Here is a 27,745-nt window from a genome sequence, read left to right on the forward strand (position 1 = left end):
GAACAAGATATTCTTTAGAATACACTTGATTTATAGAGATTATGGTTACATTGTACAATATTAATGCAGAATTTGCTCAGCAGTGAAGCCAACTTGTGGAGGGGAAATAAAGCATTCAAAACAAACTCACTTAGAGATAACAGAAATCTTTTTAGAAAAACCTGAATATTAGTCTGATATCTGCAAAAACACTAATAATAATATATAATTAGGGGTATCATATTCATTTAAACTTGACAAGTGAGGTTTAAGGAAAAGGAACAACAATATTACTTATGTCCTTTCTAGCAAAATCGATCTTCAGTGGTTCCATTGTAAAGAAGGAATTTATTGTTCACGTACCACCATTCCACATCTCTTCATGAATTCCTTGCTTTATTCTTGAACATCTGAATCTGAATCAGTTCTTTGCTACACTTTGGCAGTTGGTTATTTCTGAGTGAAGCCAGAGATAATAATTCTCACTAAGTATTGTTCTAATTATTGGCAAACATGTTTCCATGGAGTTGAAATTAGTTTAGCTTTTTTTTAAACAGAATTCATTTGTTGGGATTGTTGGTAACCCTGGCATTTCATGCTCCCCCTGTTTGTACAAAGAAGATGATAGTAAACCTTAACTTTGAATCACTTGCAGCTGTTGAAGTAGCTGCTTCCTTCAGCTGTTTAGATTTGATACATGTACTTTAATTATATACTGCTGAAAAAAGGCACCTTTTACCAAAGTTTTCATTGTTCCTTGAGGAATTATGCTGACAATCAATTTAGATTTGTCAGTCGGGCTTGCAGTGTGGCACACTTGTGTGCATTAAATGTTTGATGTATTAATGGACATGACCTTTTCTCTTACACACAAGACAAATGAACTTCGATTATCTGAAGGACACGGGCAGGGAGTATTTCATTTGGTTAATCGAATGCCGAATAACATAGTCAGCAAAGCATTGGGACCTTGCGAACTTGTTTTGATAATCCAAAATTTGGTTAATCGAATACCGGCTTACTGATAACATTGTTAACCAAGCATTGGGACCTCGTGATCTTGTTTGGATAATTAAAAATTTGGTTAATCGAATGCCGGAAGATCGAGGTTCCTCTGTATGTACATATATTATGACTATTTCAACTGAAGAAATGGGTGCCATCCATTTGCTGGCTATTTCTCAGTTGACAAGCCAGGAGGCTGGAGGAACACAACAAGTCAGGCAACATCAGAAGGTGGAGAAGTTGATGTTTCAGGTCTTGACAAAGCCTGGCAGTTAAAACTGTCAATCAGCAACAAAGAGTACATCCTCCATTCAGTCAGAAACTGCTTATCAACCAATGAGCACTCCCCACTCATGCAGTATAAATGTTGGTTTTCTCTTTGAATTTTTATTCTTATGTTATACCCTGATGGATGCAAGATGAAAAACTTGGACAAAATGAGTCTGTGTTCAGCAATACTCAAGTTTTGTACTACTATGGCAGTCTGCAACTGCTGTGCAATTCACATAGCCACTCTCCCTAGTTGCTACATGGAGCAGTCCTCCATTTATTTGCACTAACATGCACCATCAATATAGAGCCAATACCTTCATGAGCTTCTATCACATATAAATAACTGAACAAATAACTGAACCATCATCCAGTCAATCAGATTGTGATGAAACTTGAACTTTTATATCAAGTCTGTTCAATTTCCAAACCACTTGATTGCCTTCAATAACAAATAAAAACAGAAATCGCTGGAAAACACTCAGCAGGTTTGGCTGCATCTGTGGAAACAAAGCAGGTTTAATATCTCTGATCCAATGATCCGTCACTTTCTTGCCTTAGCGGCCAAAAATATTTCATTCTTAGTTTTAAATAGATTTATTGGCTGGGCAACTGCAACCCATTGAACAAGAGAATTCCAAACATTCATAACTTAGACAATGAGAAAATATCTCTGCTTTGGTTCCTTAGAGTGGTCTCCAGTTCTAGACTTTTCTGCCACGACAAAGAGCCTTGCAGCATTAGGTGGTCAAACCTGCTCTGGACCTTAGTTCTGAAGAAGAGTCACTGGACTGGAAATGTTTACTTTCACTCCAGAAATGTTGCCAGAAGTGCTGAGTTTCTCCAGCAATTTGTTTTTGTGTCAAATTTCCAGCATTCGCAGTTCTTTGTGTATTTTATCTGTTCAGAAGCTTGTCTGTTTCCATGAGGTCATCTCTCATTCTTATAAAACTTAATAACACAGAAACATTTTCTTAAAACTTTCTTCATGTCAGGAACCCATGTTGTGACCTTCTTTGTACATATTTCCTCAAGTGAGGAGACTAAAATTATGCACAGTACTTTTGGTGCAGTCTCATCAAAACTGAAAGAATTCATTATTCTACTTTTACTTTTCTAATTATTTGCTAAACTAGAAATCACTTTCGGAAACACTGAATAAAAATTTAAATTGACCCTAATTGTGAAAGTAATCTGTAGAGTTTATAAGTTTTTCTTGGAATAAAAATACTGAGTGATAAATGGAATATCATTTCATGAACAGTAGTGGTGCTGCCATCTTGTGTTGTTACATTATTAGCACATGATGATCACGCCTGATTTTTCTACATTTTGCTTTGCCATTTGTACAACACTCCCAATGTACTGGATACCTATTGTTCGGTCTTGAGCAATAGCATCTCCTTATTCCCATCCTCAAATAAGGTCACCTTATCAACAAGTGGAAAATTGGAAGTGCATCATCATTTTATGACTTAATTACTTTTGAGAATGTTCATTAACATTTTGAGCTCCTAGGATAGTGGTTTGAGTTAAACCAATGATGAGTAAACAATAGGAGCTCAACACTTTAGTTCAGTTATCTGAACATGGAAGCAAGTACAAGTTGCCGCAATGCCTGAATATTTAAATCTGACTCAAGCAGCAGCAATCCAAAATCAGCTTTGAAAACGGCCACTGTCAATGAAAGAGAGCTCTGCATTGGATTTAACTTGTTTACCGTGTCACAACTTAACTGTGTACCAATAGTTTTGCCTCACTTACACAAGTTGTCACAAAAGGTATAAAGTCCCAATTACATCATCGAGATGTTCAATTAGCATAAAAGCAGATCATACTGTATTTCATCGTCAACAGAAAATAACTGATTTATTGTAACCCTTCAACAACTTGCAGACAAAATGAAGGTTTTATAATTTACTAATAAATAGAGTCATAGAGAAGTGCAGCACGGAAACAGACCTTTCGGTCCAACTCGTACATTCTGACCAGATATCCCAACCTAATCAATCTCAAAGTATCTCTATCACTGCTCCGGGAGGTAATGGTCTTGTGGCATTGTTGCTGGACTAGCAATCCAGAGACTGAGATAATGGGATGGGGACTCAAGTTCAACTGCGGTTGGTAGAATTTGACTTGCAACAAAAATCTGATCTAACAATGGCCATGAAACCATTGTTAATTGTTTAAAAGACTCCTATGATTCACAGGAAACTGCCATTCTTACCTGGTCTGGTTTCACTGACTCCAGGAGGAAGCACTAAGGGTAGGACACATAATGTGAGGGAGTTCAGTGTTCATCAAGTGTGGCTCAGCAGCACCACCACTGATCAACCTGGCCAATTTTTAAAGTCATAACTGCTTGACTGGGTCTCCGGGAGGTAGTGAGAGAACAAACAAGAGAGAAAAAGATACTTCACCTCATGGTTACCAATCTGCCAGCTGAATGTGCAGCTGTCCATAACAGTATCATTAAGAGCAAACACTGCACAGTCCTTGTGGAGACTAAATTCCGAGTTCACGTTGAGAATACCATTCATGGTGTTGTGCGGCACTAATGCATTAAATGGGATAGACTTCAAGCAGCTCATGATTGGATACCCATGCAGTCCTGTTGGCTATCAGGAGCAGCCAAATCAATCCAGTCTGTAGCCTCATGGTATGGGCATCTGTCCCAATCTAACATTACCAGCAAACCAAGGGAGCAATCCCAATTCAACCATATCTGCAGGACAGAGAGCCAAGAACAGTACTGTACATACCTAAATGTAGGTGTCAACCTGGTGTAACTTCAAAACAGAAATAGTTGCATGCCAAGCAGCAAGTGAAAAACAGAGCCAAATGAATCCACACCAATTGATTAGATCTAAACTTTACGGTCTTGTCCCATCTATTGTGAATAGTGGTGGACAATTAAACAACTTAGTGCAGGAGGAGATTCCAAAAACATGCCCATCATAATTTTGGGGAAGCCAGCACAACAATGCAGAGGATAAGATTGAAGCATTTGCAGCAGTTTTCAGACAGAAGTGCTAATCCATCTTGGCCTCCTCCATAGATCCCCAGCATCACAGATGCCAGTCGAATTCAGTTCACTCCACATAAAGCAAGAAAACGCTGGAGGCAAAGTCTATGGGCCCTGACAATATTCCAGCAATAGTACTGAAGACTTGTGCTGAACCCCTTGCCAAGCTATTCCAGTACAGTTTCAATACTGTCAGTTACCTGACAATGTGTAAAATCCCTCAGGTATGTCCAGTACACAAAAAACAGGACAAATCCAACCCAGCCACTTACCATCACTATGCATGAATCACAGAAGATTGGTAAATAAGAAGGCAAATGGAATTTTGTCCTTCATTGCCGAAGGGATTGAGTTTAAAAGGAGGGCGGTTACGTTGCAGCTGTATAGGGTGCTGGTGAGGTCATACCTGGAGTACTGTGTGCAGTTTTGGTCTCCCTTACTTGAGAAAGGATGTACTGGCACGAGAGGGGCTGCAGAGGAGGTTCACTAGGTTGATTCTAGAGTTGAGGGGGCTGACTTATGAGGAGAGACTGTGTAGACTGGGATTATATTCATTGGAATTTAGAAGAACAAAGGGAATCTTAGTGAAAGATATAAAATTATGAAGGAATAGATAAGGTAGAAGTGGAGAGGATGTTTCCACTGGCGAGTATAACTAGGACAAGAGGGCATAGTCTCAAAATTAGGGGGAGCAGACTTAGAACTGAATTGCGAAGGAAACTTTTCACCCAAAGGGTTGTGAATCTATGGAATTACCTGCCCAGTGAAGTAGTTTAGAATTCCTCAGTAAATGTTTTTAAAGCTAAGATAGATAATATTTTGAACAAGGAATTAAGTGTTATAGTGAGAAGGCGGGTAAGTGGAGCTGAGCCCACAAAACAATCAGCCATGATTTTATTGAATGGCAGAGCAGGCTCGAAGGTTCAGATGGCCTGCTCCTGCTCCTATTCTTTATGTTCTTGACCTTTAGTAAATTGATGGAAGTGTCATCAGCAGTGCGATCAAATAGTAATTGCTCATCAACAACCTGTTGGCTGATGCCTAGTGTGGGTTCCGCTGGAGCCACTCAGTTCCTGATCTTATTATAGCAAAGGACCAAACATGAACAAAAAAACCTGAGTTTCATGGGTGAGAAGGAAATGAGCCTTGGCATTAAAAGGCTGAATTTGACCATGCATGACATTAAGGAGCCTCAGCAAAATTGGCAATGGAGATTTCTTTGCTGGTTGGAGTCATACCTGACGCAAAGGAAGATGGGTTGTCGTGGTTAGAGACCAGTCATCTCGGCTCCAGAACATCTCTCCAGGAGTTCCAGAGGCAAGTGTCCATGGAAACACCACAAAGTTCCCCTTCAGCCAATTTGGCATCCTGATGTTGAAACGTATCATGGTTCCTTCAGTGTTGCTGGGTCAAAAACCTGTGACTCCATTCTGAATGAGTGTACCTACACCACATGGATTGCAGTGGTTCAAACATGCAGCTCAACACCATCTTCTCAAGGGCAACTTGGGATAGGAAACAAATACTGGCCCAGTGAGCGACATCCATATCCCGTGAGTGAATAAAAAAAAGCGCAATTGTCTTGCACAAGTAAAAGACATACCTCATACTTGTATTTTTTTTCCAAGTTATAAAGCTCTTCTCATTTCAGTTACATACCATTTCAACTTCTATTTCAGTTTGTGGTCCCAAAAAGGACAAGTATATGGTCTCCACCCTTAAAGTGCTGTTTTTAAATGTGTTTCATAACCAGGTGAACATAACACAATGTGCAAAACAACGCAACAAGTGTGCATTGATCCGTCCTCACTTGTTTCTTGTGTAGAATTTTCCTTTTAAGTTGCTAACTGTTTCAGCATAGTCACATTCATGATAATGTGTCTGCTATTACATTATCCATTGGTTGGTTGAATCAATAAACTCCATAGGAACAAGCTTGTATTTCATGTCTTAAGTTTCTCTGTAAATACTATTGGTTTGTTGTCTCTCTGTATCTGTCTGTCTGTGTTTTTCTCTCTCTCTCTCTCTCATACGCACACTCTCTAATATGTGTGTGTTTCTTTGAATCCATATTGAACACAGACTTCAAAGCATTGAGGAGTCAATAATAATTCCAAAGTCTCTCTTTCCACTTTTTCTGATATTGATGAATTTCTTTGAAAAATCCCCATAGTGACATTATATTCCCGTTTCATTGTCTTTCAGCATTACTGTACCCATCACCCAAAATCACTCGCGTTGCTTACCATTTTTAAAGATTTTGTGAAGTTAAGGGTGGCCAACACCTTTCATTTGTTAGGATTGTCTTCAGTTTCTCAACATTTGCTTAACACCCTGCTGATGATACTACCTTTGTCTGTTTACATTACATATTTGGTAGAGATATAATTATTGTATTGAAGTTAGGCACAAATTCCCAGTAAGTGTACACATTCCTTGAAAGTTCATGATTTCCCATTCAGATTTAGGATTGGGAAATTCTATCAGAGCCTTCACCCACATTGTTACTGGCAACACTTACAATTTTGCTACAATGTTTTCAAGATTAGTTTTCAAATTCAGTTAATGAGATTTCTTAGCAAGCTGTCTACCTGTACATGTTAAACAGATCTTCACATTGATTTGCATGTTCTTTTCAGATGTTACAGTATACCTGTATTACGCTATTGTCTAAATAAACAACATCGTGCCACACTTTGGCTACAACTTGATTCATTAGTCTTTCAAATGTAGCTGGGGATTTGTAAACTGGATGGCACGATTCAACATTGATACAACCCATCTGTTGTAATAAAGACAGATATCTCTTGAGCTTTTGTTGTGCTATTGATGTTAATGTAACTTATCAGGGCCCATTCAATATATCAATCTTAGAAAGAAATTAAGCACTGACAACACTCCCAGTACAATCTTCTAACCGAGGAATTGTGTACGAGTGTGCTTTTGTAAATACATTTCCTTTTCTAAAATCTTTGTGAATCTAGTTGACCCGTCTGGTTTAAGAACTTAACACCACTCATGAGCTCAAGCTGCTTCTGATAAATTCAATCAGGTGATATGTTAACATGTGTTCATCCTCATTTTCCACCTGAGCCTGTTGATTTATGCTTAATTGTTAAGGATCATAATCACAGTTATGGTGCAGAAGAAGGGCACTTGTGCCATTGTACCTGGTCCAGCTCTATTATCTCTGAACAATTTCCTGCCTTTTCCTCATATCCCAACACCACTTCTTTTCAAAAAAGACGCAATTCCCTTTTAAATGTCTCAATTGAACCTTCCTTGACCACATTTCCAGGCAGTACATTCTGTACCTTAACATTATTGCTTAATTTGTAATGATTCCCCTATATTCATATTACGTCTGGCTAACTGTAGTATATCCTGTTGTATTACTCTTTATTTCCTCTAATTTTTTTAAGTAACTTTATTAGATCTTCGGGTTGTCCTTCCTTAAGTATGTAAATATGTTGTCTAACTGTTGAAGTATTTCAGTATTGTCTAGTCAAAATGTAGGACATAAAAATGGGAGCAGAAGTAGGCTATTCCATCCCTCAAGCACACCCCACCATTCCATAATATCAGAGCTGATCTCACCCAAACGTCAGCTCCTGTTTTGTATCAACTTCTCAGAGCCTTCAGCTGCTTGATATTTCAAAAAATCTATCCACTCCTCTTTGTGAACCATCTTCCTTTTCAGTCTCTGTCATCCTCCACAACTCTTGCTATCTGACGCACTTTCTCTTTCGTACCTTCCTCTCGGGGATGATTTTCCTTTAACATGTTTATGTGACATAATCTATTCTTCCTCTGATCAGGAGCACCAACTAGATAAGTCACTTTACGAAACCTCCTCATTTTTGGCAGGATTCTGCTCGTATTTCAGTGATAAAGCTGTTGAACTTCCACTTCAGTTTCTAATCCCAGAATGGAAAAAAATCTGTGGTCTATTAGAGCTGATATGAGAAGCACTAACTTGGTTGACATAAGTTGGGAAAATGTTTCTTGGATAATATTCTTATGTTATCTAAATATAACACAAATAATAAATGTGAATTCTGTTGACTTAGGATCTCTGGTGAATCTGTTTACAGCTAAACCAATATGTTTTGTTCAGTATAATCTCCAGATGCAGCCTTTGCCGCAAATACTCCAGTACCGAGGTGCTGTGGTCGTGTGTAACATCCCTGTACTTGGCCTATATGAATCTTGATTTCTTAAGGGGACATCGCATCAGGTGATAGCACATTACCTTTCCAAAGGTAATGAGTGCTACAAGTAAAGACACAAGAACATTGAATAATTGCAAAATTAGTAATACACAGATCCAAACTGTAAAATTTACAAGTACAAATGTCCAAGAGTCCATGTATTATTTTGGTGTTTGTCAAGTTTTGTAAATCTTGCAATGATGTGAACTTTTTCCAAGTGTAGATTCACTCTTAAGACCATAAACCATAAGAAATAGGAGCAGGAAAAGGTTGTTTGGTTCCTCGAGCCTGCTGTGCCATTCAAACGGATCTTGGCTGATCTGACAATCCTCACATTCTTGGTTGTTCTTGATGTGGAGATATGTTGTCAGTTGGTTGATTATTATCTTCGTGTTCCATTGCACTGTCATCACTTGGGTGTTTTCTTTTTGTTGTCACTGTTCGCAATTAGTGTACTATTTGGTGCTGACTTTGTATGACCTGTGGCAACAGCACACTTTGAAAAACTCTGTAACTAACCATATTCTCATCATGGTGTGTGTGACTATGGTCTTTGGTCTCTATATAGTTGACATAGTTCCAGACCTGCTTTCCATCATGCATTATTTTGTTTTTCGAGAAGTGTGATCTGCACGTCTGACAACTATGATTCCTGGTAGCTTAGCAAGATCATTGTGATTTGCCTTCAGAGCATGATCTCTGGCTGACGATGTAATCCCATTATTCAGTGGTGTAGATTTGAGACCGAACATGGCAACCCAGAAACCTTGTTTCACTTTTGTATATTTCATGATAAGTGATTTAATTATATGAGCTATTTATTTGTTGACTCCATTTGATCTGGGGTTATTTGGGTGGACATCTCATTATTCACATTCCATTTGGCACAAACATCTCTAAAAGGTCGACCCACATACTGCTGCTCATTGTCTGAAACAGTTTCTTCAGGTGCATTGAACGGACTGAGTATGCAGTTTGGCATATTGACTATGTATGAGCTTGAAAAACTTTTTATCTGCCTGATAATTAGAAATTTGGAGCAATAATTGGTGACTAAGATAAAATTTTCTTCATTCACTGCAAATAGATCATTGGTGATTTTGGACTAAGGCACTGGTGGAATTTGATCAGACGTAAAGGTTCCTTACAGTGCTGTGCCTGATGCTTCTTGTTTGTCTTGCATATCCTTACGAACTTTTCTATGCCTCTGTGCATCCATAGTCAGTAGACGCTGTCACGTGCAAGTCATCTTGTCTGCTCTCTACGCATATATCATTGCTAAAATTGTGATCATAAACCGTCATAAACCCATCCTGGTTTTGCCTAATCCTGTTGATGCTTTCCAAGTGTTCTGTTATCACATCTTTTAAAATCGATTCTGTAGGATCTAGACATAATCTGATTGCACCCCTCCTTTAGTATGTATGTTGATCAACTACCACTGATGCCATTGTGTCCCATGTCATCTAGCTTGTACTTGAGTTTTTCTTCTGTATGATCGCTGCTTTTTAAGGAGCAACATTGTTGAGACTGTCGTCATCTGCCATTACAAATTTTGTTTGTAAGGTGAAAATATTTGAGGTTTCTATGCCAAAGTACTTTGAAAATCCGCGATGCAAGGCAGCTAATTTAAAGGATGGGAAACCCACTGTGTACTGCTGTCTGTTGCACCACTGAGTTCTAATGATCCTTGTGCCTGTCTTTTAGAATTTGGACTGTTAGCATATTTGCACTACCTCCTGTGTCAGTGTGTGTTTGATAGTTTTCTTTGGATAAGAGCTGTTGATTATGGCAAAAGCTTCTAGTTGCCTGACTCCATCCATACAAAGGGTGACAACGTGGAATGCTGTTTTTGCTGTCTGATAAGGAGTCTTCAATTCTGGTTCTTGACTTGAATCTTTCTTACTGTGAGCCTTATGTATCAGCATTTGGTTATGCAGTTTTCTGTTGCATTTCTTGCTGGTGTTGCCATAGTGCTGTGACTGTCTTTGATTTGTTGGAGCATTTGACTCCCTCTTTGGAGCCCGATTTCTTGGATAGTTTGGTCCAGTGTCATTTGAATTGAGTGCATAACATGAACTAATTTCCATCACAATAATTGTTAGTTACAAATTTGTTTCTACAGTGCTGCTCTGGGGAGAAATAGATATTCAGTTTGTATGTTGGTTAAGGTGTACTTCCAGCTAAATTACCTGACAGTCCAACCAATGAGTTACATCAACTTTCAAAGATAAAAATGTTGATCATGTTTCACTGGTTAGGGCGGAATGATGGCACAGTGGATAGCACTGCTGCCTCACAGCACCAGGGTCCCAGGTTCGATTCCACCCTCGGGCAAGTGTCTGTGTGGAGTTTGCACATTCTCCTTGTGTCTGCATGGGTTTCCTCTGGGTGCTCTGGTTTCCTCCCATAGTCCAAAGATGTGCAGGTCAGGTGAATTGGCCATGTTAAATTGCCCACAGTGTTAGGTACATTCGTCAGAGGGAAGTGGGTCTGGGTGGGTTGCTGTTCAGAGAGTCGGTGTGGACTGGTTGGGCCGAAGGGGTAAAAACAATGACTGCAGATGCTGGAAACCAGATTCTGGAATAGTGGTGCTGGAAGAGCACAGCAGTTCAGGCAGCATCCAAGGCCGAAGGGCCTGTTTCTACACTGTACGAATCTAATATAATCTATTTCACTGGTCTTGTTCTTATGTCTGCTGTTCTTGTGTATCCTTTTGAGATAAGTCAATACAAGGAAGCAGTACATATGAGATCAATAAATATCCTTTAATTACTAATGGTATTATGCAAAGGTTCATTTGAAGGATTCTTTTTCCCCGTCTCACAGTTTAACTAGTACTGGAACTTTGTGATAAAGTAAACCATCTTAATATATTTAATCGCAGGCATTATTATTTTTGATTCATCTTGAGTTAATTTGTTGCACAGTGAGGTAATAGTGCAGGCAAATGGGTATATTTGAACAAAATGATTACATTAGTTTTATATGATGTAAAAATGATATTGTTGAAATTATTCAGATAATGCAGCATATGTGGAGAAGGAAATAAAGCAAACATCTTCAGATTGCTGTCCTTTGATGTTTCCATGAAAACTCACGGGTTGAAATATTAACCGATTTTTTTGTTGAACAATTTTGATTCTTCTGTTTTACTTTTGGATTTCTAGTATCTGCAGTGTTTTTATGATCAATTCCAAATTTATATTGACCTGAATAGTTGCAGAAGAGGTTCAAAGATTTACGTTTTTCAACAATGACATTTCAGACACAATTTTGTACAATTGTAATAACCTGCCGGAATTGGTGATACTGGCAATGTCAGCATTTAAGAATGGGTTAGATAAATGGTTAACAGAAAAAACTTGCATTTAAGTTGTGTACTTGCACCATCAGGCTGTCCCAAAACCTTTGTTCTTGCCTCTGAGTTAGACGTTTGTTATTTTGAGCCCCTTTCCAGAGAGCTGAGCGCACAAATTAGATAGCTACTTCATTGCATTATTGAGAGAGAGTTACACTGCATGAGGGACATCATTTTGATAAGGCATCTAAATGAGAAGTAGTTTGTCCTGATCTCGGTTTTAGAGTCATACAGCACAGAAACAGGCCCTTTGGCCCAATTGTCCAGACAGATGAGATTTTCTAAACTGAATTAGCCCCATTTGCATGCATTTAGTAAATCCCTCTAAACCTTTCCTATCCACATACCTGTCCAAATGTCTTCTAAATGTTGTAATTGTACACACCTGTACCACTGTGACACCAAAACTGGTGGTACCGCCAGCAGTGAAAAAGGTTATCTAAGAGTACAACGGGATCTTGATCATCTGGGTCAGTTGGCCGAAGAATGGCAGATGGAGTATAATTTAGATAAGTACAAGGCATTGCATTCTGATAAGACAAACCAGGGCAGGACTTATAAGGCTAATGGTAGGACACTGGAGAACGTTGGCGAACAGAGAAACCTAGGGGTGCAAGTACGTAGTTCCTTGAAACTGGCATCACAAGTCAGCAGGGTGGTGAAGAAGGTATTTGACATGTTTGCCTTCATCGTTCAGAGCAGAGTATAGGAGTTTGGAAGTCATGTTATAGCTGTACAAGACATCGGTAAGGTCACATTTCAAGTACAGCTTGCAGTTCTGGTTGCCTTGCTATGGAGAGGATTTATTAAACTGGAAAGCATGCAAAAATATTCACAAAGTTGTTACCAAGACTGGAAGGTTTGATGGTATAAGGAGAAGCTGGAAAGGCTAGGACTTTTTCCTCCCTGGAGCGTAGGCAGCTGAGGAATGACCTTACCGAGATTTATCAAAATCACGAGGAGCATAGATAAGGTGAATAACCAAGTTTTTTCCCCAGGGCAAGGAAGTCCAAAACTAGAGGGCATAGGTTTAAGGTGAGAGGGGAAAGATTTATAAGGGGCCTGAGAGGCAATTTTACTGTACCATCAATTTTGGTGTCATCCACAAACTTACTAAACATGCCTCCTATATTCTCATCTAAATCGTTTAGTGTTTATAGTGCACAAAAGTGCTGAAAGAAAAATGAGGGGCTTGCCTTTGTTCTAGTCAATGCTGATTCCTCAACTGACATGATGAAAACAATTTAGCTCATGGCTTTTCAGCTGCTGTTTGTGAGACTTTATTATGTACAAATTGGCTACTGCGTATTGCAGCATTGCAACAGGCTTCAAAGGTATTTGATTGGCTTTGGCACATCTTGAAGTTGTGAAGGGCCTGTATTGATACGAGTTCTAACTTTTATTTAGTGACTATTGCTGGGGAAAAAAAAGAATTTTTGAATTGTGATGATAAATCTCCATAATTGTTTTGTTCGTCAGTTGAATCAAGAAAAGCTGCTTTCTTGTGTGTAGCAATCAAGGAATATGTGTTTTCATGAGAAAAATTGACGTTACATTTAAAAGAAATAATTATAATTATGGATTTTATATGTGGGTGCGTGGTATGAGTCTTGGTTAATTTGAAAGCTGGTGTTAGTCAGTGAATAATGTTGCATGTGAAAGACCACGATTGCTGCCAGTGTGTTTTTATTCTGATAATAAAGCAGAAAAAACACATGCACCAGAAGAGGGAGCATAAGTATCAGCAAAGTACAACAGCTAGCTACCAGCCTTGAGAAGCCAAGGGCATGATAGCTTACAATCAAGTCTTGCTGTTTGTGAATTTGTTAAATACTTCGAAGAATAGTTTATGACTTCAATATGGTTAACAACAACAAGTTTAAATCTGCAATTAGGAAATTTAATAAATTTAGGTTATTCCATTTAGAATTTTCTTAATTCAGTCATAGGATATGGAATGAGCTGTCAGATGAAGTGGTGGAGGCTAGTGCAATTGCAACATTTAAAAGGCATCTTGATGGGTATATGAATAGGAAGGGTTTGGAGAGATATGAGCCAGATGGTAGAAAGTGGGACTAGATTAGTTGGGATATCTAGTTGGCATGGACGAGTTGGACCGAAGGGTCTGTTTCCATCCTGTACATCTCTATGACTCTATATGCATTGTTGACAAGGTTGACATTTATTGTTCACGACATTTACCCTTAAGGTGATGGTAACCTTTATTTAGGAATCTTTGTGGCCTGTACAGTTAAAGTATTTTTGCCATGTTATGTGGTAGGGAGGCCCCATAATTATGACCCACTGACAATGGAGAAATGATATTATAGTTCCAAGCCCCCAGGGTGGTCTGAAGCTGTGAGAGAAACTTGTGGGTGGTGGTGTTCCCATTAACAAGCTGCTTATGTCCCTTCAAGATGGAAGCGGTTGCAGATTTTGGAGGTGCTGTTGAGGAAGCTTTGGTGAATTGCTGCACCTTGTGGATTTTTCCCCGGGGGGGGCATGGTGTGCAGTGCTGATGCAATAAGCATCTCAGTAGGTGCGTGAGATGTGAATCAAGCAAGCTGTTTTTTTTTTACTTCTGGATGATTGTTTTGTTGGAGCTGGTATTAGTGATATTCACAGTTGATTTGTACCTCATGGATGGTGGGTGCAAGATGAAAGATACACCATAAAATATCCTTCATTGACCTGCTTTTGTTGCTACAGTATACATATGACTAGTGTAGTTGAGTTTCTAATCATTGCTAACCCCCGTAGCTGTCGATGGGGCAGAGATAGGCGAAGGAAATGAAATGGAATGTCGGGAGAGATGATTCAACTCTCTTGTATTACAGTTGGCTCATGTCTAGTACTAGCATAGCGCTAATTAGCCATGTCTTAATCTTATTCAGGGTATGCTACATGAGACTTTGGCTGCTTAATGAGAGTAAATTCCATTTTCTTTCAAACTTTTAAAGTTTTTGATCCACAGATACACTGACTTTCTGTCTGATTTGAACTTGGATGATAATCCCACATATTAATAATGGATAGGGATTAAGGGTCAAAGTTATCAATATTTTGATCAATTCTAAATCACAAAATTATATATTGGACCGCATTCATGTATCTGTTGCCTACCTGACCTCTTAGCATGGCACACACTTGTATCCTGACTTGTTGCCATCAGGAGGATTATCTGTACTTGCTAGAAAAAGTAAATTGCTCACTGTGTTTGCCTTAATTTCTGTTTGCTGGCTTTATTTTCCTGTGTTACTGTACATTTCATTGCTCCAATTCTACATGCCCCTTTTCATTTTGTGATGTATTTACATGAAGCCTGGGGAGAGATGATATTGGTGGTCTTGGTGATGAGGAGGATGGGCGTGCTTTTAGATTCCATCAAGATTGGATATTCCAGAGCTTCATTGCCATTGTATTCGGTGGCCCACGATGAGGTGCCATTGGAAGTGTCATTTGAATTGCTGCAGGTGACACTGTATAGATGTTGGTCTGAGATTGGTAATATTGTGTGATATCACCCACAAACTAGTTTGAGGGGGTCTTGTGGAACAGTGATACTGTGTCTATCCTTGTTCCCTGTAATATTTCTTCCAACAGACAGACATTTGAGAACTATGTGCTGCAGCACCTACCAAAACTAGAAGCTAAAGTTTTGGCACTCCAGTTGTACGGAATATCTTGAGGGAATGTTGGTCTCTACTTCTACATCAGATTGTCTTGGATCGAGTCCAACCTTAGTTTGTTATGATGATAGAGGTGTGTCATAAGTCCTTCAGGAATGGTTGACTTTGAAATGAAAAGCTAATATTTGTATCTTTGATAGTTTTTGATAAAGCTCTTGTGAGTTATGTCATGAAACACTTAGGTACGTTATTATCGTCAGCACACTTGCGTGTCTGTGGTTACTTCAAATGTCCCAATTATTTCACAATGTATTAAACTATGCTCACTGACAGTCGTATTGATTGTAGTTCTAATATTGAATTAATTAAAAATCAAAGATCAAAGGCATAATGCAGTAATATATTTCAAATCTTGTTGACTTGGAAAATAGATTATAGATAAATGTAATAATTAACTGATACTTTGGGCATGAAATATTAATTATGGATTTGCATTGGTTAATGACATGTGAATGCTTATTAATGTAAGATCACGTCTTGTTGCAAAGTGAAAATTACCAGCAATTTCTTTTGTTTAAAATTGAAGATCAAAGATTTTTGATCCAATGAGAACCATTTGAAGATACAACAGGCATTTGCTTGCACTCGCAAGCATGAAAAGTATCACCACATTAGCTGGATGCTAGCTAATTTGACCAGAGGATTGTTCTGTTCCTTTTCATGATTTATTCTCAATGAAGATAATTGTCAGGTCCAAATCTGTGAGCTTGTTGGTGAGAGATTATGGTTTTCTCCTTTTGGGAGATTTGGCCATGGCCATTAATGATTGCTGTGTTTCAAAAGCCAATTCTTGAGAAGTCAACTTTATGGTAGACTTACTAGCAGTTGGAGCTGTGCATATTAATGCATTTTATAACGAATAGTTTATTACTGAATAGCAGAGAGGTAGTTCAAATGGAAATATTAATGTAATTCATATGAATTAAACATGCATCTGTTCACTCAGATGCATACTTCCTGTGTTTGAAATGCCATACTTTAATTTGTTCGTTTGATAAAAATGGTTAATTGAAAATATTAATTGATAATTATTCTGTATATTTTTGGTTAACATATTTGAGTGCCATAGTCTACTTTTGTAGTTTTTGTTTGACTTTACTGGAATGTTAAATGCTTACTCTATTATTTTCAGAAATATAATTGCGCAATGAGACTGAGTATCAAAAACAGGATATAATTAACAGAAATGGCTTTTGTCCATATTTAACAAATTGAGATTATTTGTTGAAATTAATGGGTATTGTTCATATTAAGTTATTCCAATAACTGAAGGTTAGACCACCTTTTGTAATGTCAAAACTATATCATTTTATTTTTCTTATTTTTGAACACTGCAATGGAAAATATATTGTTTTAAAATTAAGAATTGTGGAAAGATTGCTGTACCTTTGAAAGCAAATTATTAGCTCATTCTAAGTATTTTATATGCTGTTGCCTTGTTGAACTGAGTTGGGATGCATGAAGGAGACTGTTTGCAGATGGGCTGGCACCGGGGATATGTACATGATGAGATTTGGCTGGCAGCAAGTAGCTGATTGGTTTATGGAGTTGGGTGGGTGACGAGTTGTTATTGCCATAAGCCATCAGCCTGCCAACAACTAAACAGCTTGTTGGTGTGAAAGATATGGCCAGAAGGGGAAGTGTTATGTCTTCCTGAAATAGAAAATACATGAAGCTTGAAGAAAGCCAGTTGTCTTCTCTTGCTGTAAGCTAGTAACCATTAAGTCAGAAACTTTATAATTTGTGGATTAGCTGCTCTGTGCCTCTTGCAGGGAAGTTAAAGTATTTGGAGAAGAGAGATTGAAGTAAAGCAAGTCCTAGCAGCAAGTGATCATTTCAGCAAACACTGTGACCAAGGGCCATTGAACTGCCTTCCCAATATTTTAGCTTCCACCCATAACACCAATGTGTTTTTGTCTGTCAATGGCATTAGTGTACTGTGGGAGTTTTAAATGATTGTTAGTTAAAACTCTAACTGAATAATATGTTGATAGTTATTTATGTGTAGGGTAGAATCTATTTGTTAGTGATTCTTGTTAAGTGCAGACACCTGGTTCATGCTTTTGTTTAATCGATGTCGAAAAAGACAAGTAAATTGTGGTATTTTGCATTTTTGATAAAATCTTTAACTTGGGTGACGATTCTGGGAATAGTGCAGCTTGGCTTCCAGAACGCTAGTCAGGTGAGGTGTGACAACAATGCTTTGTTACAGGTTGGTCTATCTTGCTGAATTTTGCTTCTTGTGTGATCAAGGACTGAATCTGGTATACTATGCATTAAATTCTTGCTCTGACTTGTAATCACCATTGTTGCAAGAAAAAAATACTTCATGCTCTGACTGTAGGAACTTCCTTGGAACAATTCTGAAGGATCGAACACTCATAACTACTTATATTCAATATGACCCACTACTGGGTTAATTGTATTTTGATTTTTTCATTCACATTTCTGGCATTGGCAGTTTTATTTTCTTTTGCATTTCCACCCTGTGTACTATGAAAATATTACTGATGAAAAGAATTAGAGTAGGGATAATACACTTTGACTTTCATTTGTAAAGATAAGTGAATTAATAAGTAAAAGGAAATTCAAGATTTATCAATCCCCTCCCTGCATATTTCTAATACTAAGTTCAATAGTGTTTAGTTTGCATTTGTTTGTCTTTTTAAGAGCGATTACAATGGAGATATGTTTGAAAATAAAATTTTACAATATAAGGCAGTTATGTAGGCCACATAAGCTAGTTTTGGTTTTGGTACTGATTATCTCATTATTTAGGAAACTGCATATTTTATGTAATTTACATAATGTATTTTGTGTGTTAGAATAGGTTTAATTGACAGGTGACTTATTAATTTAAATTTGATTAATTTCTTCTCCATATGATGTTGTCCAAATGCCATAAAAAAAAGTAATTCAGAAGAGCAAGCTTTCCCTTTATTCAACTCAATTCATTCACTTATTGTGTAAATTGATATTTTTAAATTCAATGGAAAAAAAAGTTTTCTGATTGCATTGGCTTGTCCTTTCACCTTGAAAGGTTGCCAGGAGACGATGGTGTCTTATATCCAGAGTGATTCTGTTTCTCATTTTTCTATCTCCTTGTGTGAAAATGCTTGGACTCTGTTTAGCATATTCCCACCATGTCATGGTTAAGCTCTTGAAGTCATTGTATTGGAAATTGTAGCAGCACAGCTGTGCCGTAGTCATTAAGGCACAGCCTGTTGAAACTTTAATACATTAATGATACTTAGCCAGTTATTGTTCACTAACTGTAATGTTGTAGCACAGAGGGACAGTCTTGACAAAATGAAGGGCATTTATAGCTAGAGCCTACGGAATGGAATTAAGTTTGGGAAATGGCAGCAAAAAATCTCCTGCATTTCTGTTCCCTTGAAGAGAGAAAAAATGTCAAGTTTCAGGTCGATTATGTTTCCCTGAAATGGATGAAAGGCTATTGACCGAAAACATTAATTCTGTGTGAATCTTTGAGATTTCCACATTAGCAGTACTTGACTTTTGTCACAAAATTTTTACTTTATTTCAGTTGTCTTTGTTGTACATGTTACTTTGTCAAATATTCCTTAACTTCAAGAAAATAAATACGTGAAGCATTATTCACCCATTCAATAAATATTCAGAAAAAAATCGAGAATTTGTTGCCATTAAATTCTTCTAAAGTAAGACCTTTAATCATTGATTGATAGATGTAGAATCGTCACTCAAGAAGAATATGTCTTAGTGTTGGATACAATGTTCCTAATCCTCAAAACTACCATCCCTTTCTGTATACAGAGGGTCCCTGATTTACAACATCTGACTTATGAATACTTGTAGTTATTAATGCAATATTTTTGAGGTTTTGTTTTTAAAGACCTGGCGCAGAAGCATTTCCAATTCTTACAAATGGCTGCTTTATGTCACCCTGCATTATGTTCTGTCTTGCATGCAATTGACTTGTGAATGGACTCAAAAATGGAACCTGTTCACAATCGGATGACTGTTTGCATCAAATTGCCCATGCATTTTTTTTTGTGTAATGATTTAGGGCTATTTTGAGTGCTATGTTGTCATTGCTTTCTGTGTGATAGAAAGAACTTGTATTTATAAACACCTATCAGATCTTGGTATAACAATGGGGTAGAAAGTATGTTGCCATGGGATGTGGTCAAGGGCACTTGCATTGTGGGCTAGTCTCAGTTGAGTGAGGAGAACCTTGAAGTGCTGACTGAATTCTACAAAGTCAATAGTTGGAAAGGTGTTCCAGGATCATATGATATAGGAGCACAATTAGATCATTCACTTCATCAAGTCTGCTCCGCTATTCGATCATGGCTATTAGGTTTTTCAAAATGATTCTTCTGCCTTTTCCTTGTAACCTTTGATTCCCTTACTCATCAAGAACCTATTTACCGCTGTCTTAAATAACTTAATGACTTGGCCTTCACAGTCTTCTGTGGCATTGAGTTCCACAGATTTACCATCCTCTGGCTGAAGAAATTCCTCTTCATCTCATCAGTATAATTTCTCAGTTCAACATCCTCAGCCTTGAGGCATTGGTTAAGATCAATCAACTGTGTTGGGTGGACCACATTGTCTGCATGCTTAACACAAGACTTAAAACACGCTTTCTACTCCAAGTTTTCTCAGAGCAAGAGTTTGCCTTGAAGGAAGAAAAAGTATTTCAAGGAGGCCTTCAAAGCTTTCCTGAAAATATGAAATATCGCCCAACAACTCATGGAAATCTCCAGCCCAAATCTGCCAAAACTGGAGAAGAAGGGTTACATCTGAAACATGGACTTTTGCACCTCCTGATCCTCCTGCTTGTCTCCTTTGGATTTCAGCATCTGCAGTTTTTTTGTTTCTAAACTGGAGAAGAAGCATCTGCTAAAGAACCAATCATTTTCAGCATTTCCGACAGGTCCAGGTGGGGGCCAAGTGCACACAGCTGAAGGAGTGCGTGAAAACCTGGCATCTAGTCCACCTGTCTCTATCTGTGGAAGGGTGTGTGGATCTAGCAGTAGACTGATTAGTCACCTCTGCAATTGTAGAATGGAAAGTAGATATCCTTGTCCCCAAGGGGCTGCCTAGGAAGAAGAAAAATTATACTGACTGACAAGTTAGGACTCCACCCAAGAACAAAGATAGTACATCTAGGTTTATACTACTGACATTGCAAGGTCAGTATTTTTGTAATGGTGCTAAACAAAACATGAATAAGTCAGTACAAAAGCATGGAGTTCATAAAATCAAATAACATCGTTTCCAATAAAAGAGAGCCAAATTTCCAGACACTAAATATTAATCAGCCTGTAACAATGCTTGACAGGTAAATGCAATAGCACACATTTGTGTCCCTGGGTTAGATGAACTCCTACAATGAACTGAAACTGTAGAAGAGTGTGAGGAGTAACAAAAGATGCTATGGAAATAGCTGAAGAATATTGCCCTTGTATGAAATATTCAAATCTTAATTGGCTACATAAAAGATACAACACAGAATTTGGCTTTTTAGCCAACTGATCTGATTGGTATTTACTCTCAACAAAATCTTCCTCCCACTCTATTCCCTCAAACCCTATCTGTTGTTCCTCTCTTCCTCATGCATTTATCTAGTTTCCCATTAGAGGTTGTCGGTGGTCAATTGTCTGAGCCCAAGAACTTTGCTGTCCACTTGGCAAAACTGTCTGTGGAATAATTGTACTGGGAGAGGAGTGTGGATGAGGGAGAGAGGTAATGAGGGTGAAGAGGAAAAAAATCACATGGGAAATTAGGTGGAGAAATGGAAGATAAAATGTTTATGGGTATGATAGAACAGCTGAAGGTTTAATCATAATTCATTTAACCAACATTGGAGGATATATAAGCAATTTTGCCCAATTGGGCAAGTAGCTAGTAGGGTTGGAAGTTTTTTTCTCACCTGGAGGAAGGAAGTGGGTTATTTACATTTATTAGACGCCTCTGTGGTTTATGGCTAGCTAATAAACCTAATCAGACTGATACAATTCTCTCAAGAAGTTTGCAGTGGAGGAGGCCAGATTTATACCATAAGAAGTATGCACCAACTTACTTCATGTCACACCTGCGTTTTGGTTATATATTTGAGGCTGTAAACTGACAACAGCTTGTCACCCATTAAGGTTAAAAAGCCAGTAGAGAATAGACTGTTGTAATGACACAGGGTTAACCCCCCCCCCATGCGGTAATTTGTTAAAATTCGAGAGGCCAAGAACTATCCCAAAAGTCACTATTTAAAAGAACAGAAAATTTAAGAACCTTATTCTTTACGAGTAACATAGAATATTAACTAACAACTATTTACAACTCCTTTCTCTAACCTATCTTTTACCTTCCCCATTACAATACGAGTCCGATAAAACCCCTGATTAAGATTATCCAAAAGAAAATTCAAATTTCAAAACCAACTAGCTGTCAAACCTTCCTTTTATATCTTCTTCTGTCTTCTTCTTCTTCTTCTTCTTAGGGATTTGGGTTTCACAGATCATTGATAGATAAAGATACCTTTAAGAGAGCTATTCTCTGGGCAGTTTGTATATGTCAGTGGTTTGGCAGTTCTCCTCCAACTGTTCAAGTTTATTTTTGGTTTTATACCCCAAACCATTGGATAGTTTCATTGCTGTTAATATTGTCAAATTACTAAATTCAAACTTGATTGGTGTTTGGTATTTTGGGGCATAATTTAAACTGATTGGACAAATTTGAATTTGTTTTTATTTCATAGCAATCCAGCCAGTGCTAGCTGTTCTGAACCAAAAGTTACATTGTAAATTCTCCAGCATTCTGTGTGCTTCTCTAAGTCCTTGCTAGCTTTCAACTTTCATAAAGGTACAGTATTCCTTACACCTTCATAACACTGTGTACAGCATGAACTTTAGCTCTTTTAGATCAAGTTGTGCAAGACATTCAACTGAAATTTCCAATAGGGTGGCACCTAGTAGTGCATTGATACTGTACGACACATTGACACTTACTGAAATTTCCACAAACTCAATCCATCATTGAAATTATCAACCTATTTTGAAATGACACGTGGCCCACTAATTTAGTTTAATATCCAGTAGATTGTTATACTTCAGTTAGCTGGTACAATAAAGTTATGGAGCACAAAATTTTCTGTCATATTGTAGCACTTTAGAAGAAACATATTTGCTCATTTTCAGTTCTTTGAAACTTGACACTTGCTTAATATTGCTTCATGCTAAAATCCAGTGCCCCTCAAACATCAACTTAGATATTCTTTGAAATATTTAAATTTGAAAGATTGCATGTGTATTATGTAAAGATTATTCAGTTTAACAATACTTCTGTTTGCGTTTTCAAATGTACAGAAATTTTATGGTGTCATGATTCATTGGGGTAGTATGTTGGAAATCGAACTGTTTTGGTCCTGGAGTCATCACAAAAATTAAAGATTTTTCTTCAAAAAAGCAAAATCCCAAGCTGTCTGATCTTTCAGTAAAGGTTGATAGACAGCATAGACCAGGTTTTTGTCCTTAAGCAGAATCACTATTTGTTACAGATAATTAAATTTTATCGACAAGTACAGAAGTTAATTAAATTAAGTAAGCTCTACAAGTTAAAATTCTAAACCACACCCATCACCCTCCCCTCAATTCTCTCTCACACATGCTGAAACAAACACACTCAAATATAATAGGGGAAAATAAACATATGGGTGGAGGGGAAAAATTGGAAATGCACTTCTGTAGTTGTTCGCAAAACTTGTTTGGTTGGTACTTGCTGATCTGAACGCTTCTCCTTGGTCTTGCTTTTTCTCAGTGCTTGGCTTGGTTTGCAAGAGGCACAGTGTGGTCATTGAACTTGTGAAAGGTTTCTGATTTATCCAATTCAAAGTCACAACCTGGAGCATCTGGTGAAGGAAAGATAAGCTGGTTTCCTGAAGTTTAAAGTGGCTCAGTGCTGAGAACTGAGACGGAATTTTTTTGGTTGGTTTCTGTTCTGATCTGTCTAACTTCTTTCTCTCTTCCTTTTAGCCCAAGCTGCTCAGCAATCTAGTGACTAGTTGTTGGCAGATAGAGTCATTGGTTTATGGACTAGGGACCAGTTATCAGCTTCATTTGTAAATAATTATTCGGCTCCAGTTCTTCTGCGCATTGCTGGAAGCCATAGCTATGCATACCGTCACAAATGTATCAAATTCCTTACATTCAAAGCATGAGGTTATCCTTGTCAATCCCTGGTTTCAAAACAGCTCTTTGTCATTTTAGTCTGCAGTTTTAAAAAGCACAAAAATAATAAGATACGGTCTTTACAACAGTAATTTTTTTCTGTCTTATAAATACTTTTGGAAGGTAAGAAGAACATTATGTTCTGAAAAAGTGTCACTGGACCCAAAACATTAACTCTGCTCACTCTCCACAGATCCTGCCAAACCTGCTGAGTTTCTCCAGAAATTTCGTTTTTGTTTCAAGCCTCCAGCATCTGCAGTTCTTTGTTTTATTTTCATTAAGAAATATCAGTTAATTAAATGTTTTGATTCTTTTAACCTGAAGTTCACATTTCTGATTTTTCACATATACTGTCGCAGAACGTAGAAGCACTGGCAATTTTAGCTGTACTTACTTGTAAAGATTCTATTTTCTTTTAAATCTGTTTCATTAAATTCATATATTTCTCTGATTCATTGCCATTTCCCCCCTCCAGGCATTTTATAAGTTTTTTTTAATTCCAATTTTAAATGACCTCGAGATCTATTTTGATTGCTGTGTTTAGGTGTATTCAGTTTTTCAGGGATTGCCGATTCAATACTTGTGTTGTCCTTTCAAATTTGTTTTTTTAAATTGAGCACGTTTGTTTTAGACTTGTTTGTGTCCATTACCACAATTGTAAATGTTATTACTTTGGTGATCTTCTGGAGGTCCAGGCATTGTACCCTTTTGAAATAAATAACAGGGTGCCAGGCAGTAGTTCCCTACTGAATTCTCTGGCAGTGCCTCCACCAACCAGATTCAACTTGCTAATCAATGGGACGCTTTTCTTATGCTGTATGCAGTATATTGTTGCTCCCATGAAACTTGGATTTCTTACACTTGCCTTCATGAAATCTTTGATATCATGTTTTTTTTTCCCTAGCAGTATTCAAGTTATCTTCTAACAAAGAACTGTGTTCATGAAATCTCCCAATTTTCTCTTCCATTGTCTCAAGATGCTGTCAAAATCTGTACTTTAGTGAACCAAGTGCCAGATCTTCCCATATTTGAAAGTTAGTTGTTACTTTCTTTTACTTTTGTCCTTGCTACTTTTAGACAAGATGCCCATTACAAGACTGTGGTTGAAAATCCTTCTGCCAAAAATGTAACTTTTTAAAAGTCCTTTCTCACTTGTTTGTGTTACATTCTGGGTTGTAAACTATCATAATTTAGAATTTAGAATTAATTGTTCAGAGAACATTCCCCCACAGTAGAACAATGGCACATTTCAAAACTCTTCCTTTTGCTGTGAGGTGTTTTGAGAAGTTGAACTGGAGAGGGTTCAGAAAAGATTTGCCAGGATGTTGCCAGGAAAACCCTTTCTATTTTTGTCCCCTTCATCTCGAAGAACTGTTGATTTATTTTTATTCTCTTCGAATTAGAATCATAGAATTTTACAGTACAGAAGGATTCCATTTGACTTGCCATATCTGCACTGGCTCCTGAAAGAGCAACCTCGCTAATTCCTTTTCTCCAGTCCTATCTCTGAAACTCTCCAAATTCATCACTTTCAAATATACATCAATGTCTCTTTTTTGGAACGTCCCATGACATCTGGCTACACCACTCCCCCAGGCAGTGTATTCCAATTCCCAACAACTCTTCGGGTAAAGAAATTTCTGCTCAGCTCATACCTTAGTCGCTGACTGACAATCTTGAAATTTTGACCCCTGAGTTACGAAGTGGTGGAAACAGAATATGCTCCTTTACCCTGTCAAAATTGTTCATAATTTTGGGCACCTCCTAATCTTCTCCAAGGTGAATAAGCCGAATTTCTCTAATCCTTGCTTGTATGGAAAGACTTAAAATGGCTCATTCCTGGTATTTTTCGAGTAAATCTCCTCTGCACTCTCTCCAGGGCTCTGCACTTCTCCAAGGTGCCCAGAACTGAACACTACACTCCAAATATGGTCTGACCAATTATTTGTAGAAGTGTTGCATAATTTCTTAATTTTTATACTCTATGCCTATAAACTTTCTTAACAACTGTTTCAACTTGCCTGGCCACTTTCAGAGAATCATGTACATGAACCCTGAAGTCTCTCTTCCCCCTGCACTCCCCTTAAATTTGTACCCTTTAGGCCTGTATTGTCTTCTTTGTTTCTTCTACCAGAATGTGTTAGCTCACATTTCTCTGCATTGAAATTCCTCTGCCAACTTGTCACTGCCCCTTTGAAGCTGCTTAGCGTCATGCTCCCAATTCACTATTCTGCCTTGTTTCGTAATATCAGCAAATTGAGATTTTGCCCTTGATGCCCATCTCCAGACTGTTTACATGAATCAGAAAAAACAAAACTCCCAACAGCAATCCACGGGGAATACCACTTTCATATCCAGTCTGAGAAATATCTATCTATGCCTACCTTCTGTTTCAAATTTTTTAGCCAACTCATAGTCCATGCTGCCAAGGATCCATCAATCCCAAACATGTCTAATTTGTTAATCAACCTGCCATCAGGCACTGTATCAAATGCTTTCTGAAAGTATTATGGATTTAAAACCTGTACCCACCATTGATATTAAACTAATTGGCATGTAGTTACTATAGCCCCAGTTCTCTGAAACCTCTCCCATTTCTGTGAAAAAGCTAAGACAAGACCTACTCCATCTCCATCCCCACCCCCACTTCTTTAGGGATGTATGCTATCCAGATTAAGGTGATTTAATTAGCTTAAGCATAGCTAACCTTTCTTAGTTCCTTTTACCTTTCAATTTTAACATCTTCCATTGCTTCCATTATTTCCACTCTTACCGATATTTTGTCAGATTTGCTTTCTGTGTAAATACTGATACAGTGAACTCAATATATCTTCACCATGTCCTGTGCTTCTCCGCATTTATCACCTCCCTTTGTCTCCAATAGGACCATTTCTGACCTGGGCTTTCTGCAGTGTTCCCATGAAGCACAATACAAGCTTGAAGAAGAATACGTTATGTTTTGCTTGTGCGCTTTACGCCTCGAGGTCTCAAAATTAAACTCTATAACTTCAGAAACTGATTGCATTATATTTGTTCTCCATTTTGCTTACATTCTGTCCCCTCCCTCCACTCCTCCACAGCCTTATCTTGTTTGTGTTTTGTTTATTTTGCTCTTAAATAGGGAAGACCCATTCTCCTCCCTTTTACATGTTAATGTACTCCCATTTTACAACTCTCTTTCTCTTTCATGCCCATTAGCTACCCTTTTGTCTTTCACACTGAGCCTCTACACCATCTGCCCTTTTGCCTCTTCTCTGCCTCTGTCAAAAATATTTAAAAAGAACATTTTCCAACACCTTTCAGTTATGAAGAATAGTCAATCTGAAATCACAACATTCGTTCTGTTTTTCTCTCCCTGTAAATGCTAGCAGATTTCTTCAGCACACTCTGTGTTTTAGATATTTGCAGTATTTTGCTTTCATTATGATAGAAACAAGAAACAGAAGCAGGTTCATTTAGAAAGACGAGACCTTCATGAGTAGAGGTTCTGTTAGTAGTAGTCTCCCAACAATCAGCGCTATAGACAGGTCCTGGGTTTAGAGTAGATTCCCTACAGTGTGGAAACAGGTCCTTCGGCCCAACAAGTCCACACCGACCGTCCGAAGGGCAACTCACCCAGACCCATTCCCCTATTTCTAACACTATGGGCAATTTAGCATGGCCTATTCACCTAACCTGCACATCTTTGCACTGTGGGAGGAAACCCAGGCAGACACAGGAAGAATGTACAAACTCCACACAGACAGTTACCTGAGGCGGGAATTGAACCCGGGTCCTTGGCAGCAGTGCTAACCACTGAGCCACCGTGCTATCCCAAACCATTTCTTACAAGTCAGTAGGAAGAAATCTCCCACAGCAGAAAGCTATGGAGATGGAGAAAGGCTGGTGATGACATGAGTTTAAGGAACTCATGGTAAGTCATAAGGGAGCTGAGTTAGCAGTTTGACGGATCACGGAGAGAAGCATTCACTCTACAAAATATGTTTGAGTGTGCA

At 38.0% G+C, this 27,745-nt stretch overlaps 1 protein-coding gene across 3 annotated transcripts in view; it reads left to right on the forward strand.

The window, feature by feature from the left end:
- fbxl17 (F-box and leucine-rich repeat protein 17) overlaps positions 1-27,745 on the forward strand; it is a 791,762-nt gene that overhangs the window by 72,931 nt on the left and 691,086 nt on the right. The gene's annotated exons all lie outside the window — the stretch shown is intronic.

Source organism: Chiloscyllium plagiosum, unplaced genomic scaffold, assembly GCF_037043375.1.
Source record: "Chiloscyllium plagiosum isolate Xiang-an unplaced genomic scaffold, Cpla_swu_hap1 HiC_scaffold_2, whole genome shotgun sequence".
Lineage (NCBI taxonomy): Eukaryota > Metazoa > Chordata > Chondrichthyes > Orectolobiformes > Hemiscylliidae > Chiloscyllium > Chiloscyllium plagiosum.